We start from the raw sequence: 1,028 nt of genomic DNA, 5'->3' as shown, positions 1-1,028 counted from the left end.
GAGAACTTCCCCAGTGGGTTTCTGAGACAGTAACTCTTTACAGGAGTAGAAAGGCCCATCCATCTCTCTCCAAGCAGGCTGGCGGTTTCAAATTGCATACTTTATGGTGAGCAGCCCAACATGTGACCACTTAGCCAAAGGAGTCCTGGTGTCATAGTTGATACTCATTGGTCTGCTAACCACAGGTCAGTAGTTCAAAACAACCAGCCACTCCTCAGGAGTAAGATGGGGCTTTCTACTCCTGTAAAAAGTTATAGTCCCAGAAACCTACAGGGGCAGTTCTACCCTGTCCTGCAGGGCCACTATGAGTTGGTATCAACTTGATGGTCCTAAGATGAATACTAGAAACTTTTATAATGTGCCTGTTGGGAAGGAAAGGACAATATCAATGGCATTTTGCTTGTTTTTAAATAGTTTACACCTTGTGTTATTCCTTGGACCTATATGTTCTTTTCAGTCCATTCCAGGGAGTCCAACTCAATTCCCTCTGTGAACCCTTCTTTAATGACTACTTATCACGCCAATCTTGCTCTACTTTGTTCCTTACTAACACTTGTTTGCACCTAAAAATTCACAATTATTCTTTAACAATATCTATTCTCAAATAACATAGATGACATTTATCTCTTCAACTGAATTGAAAACTTCTTGCTGACTTTCTTCTTTTGGATTCCTTCCGCCCAAGGTTGTCAAACAATACAGAGGCCCATTACATGCACATCATTATGCATTGATTGATTGATTTAATTAGTAGAAATACTTCTTCCAGAAAAAACAGAAAAACCCATTTAGCAGGCATTACCTCCTTGTAGACCACTTTGCCATAGAAACGACTCCTTATTTCAAAACATAGTATAAAGATTTTTCCATGTGGATTATTTTCTCCAATGAGCTCTATAAGATATAAAACACCCAAATCTATCAGATGTTATGACTCCTTAAGTTATAAGTTCTCTTAGTTATTAGTATATCAGAAATGTGTTTAATTAATGCTTTTTCTATAACCATTCCACAGTTAGAAATAGCAC

Source organism: Echinops telfairi, unplaced genomic scaffold (genome assembly GCF_000313985.2).
Source record: "Echinops telfairi isolate 266 unplaced genomic scaffold, ASM31398v2 ScPeMD7_1713;HRSCAF=2227, whole genome shotgun sequence".
Taxonomy (NCBI): domain Eukaryota; kingdom Metazoa; phylum Chordata; class Mammalia; order Afrosoricida; family Tenrecidae; genus Echinops; species Echinops telfairi.
Note: the sequence above shows the minus strand (reverse complement) of the source record.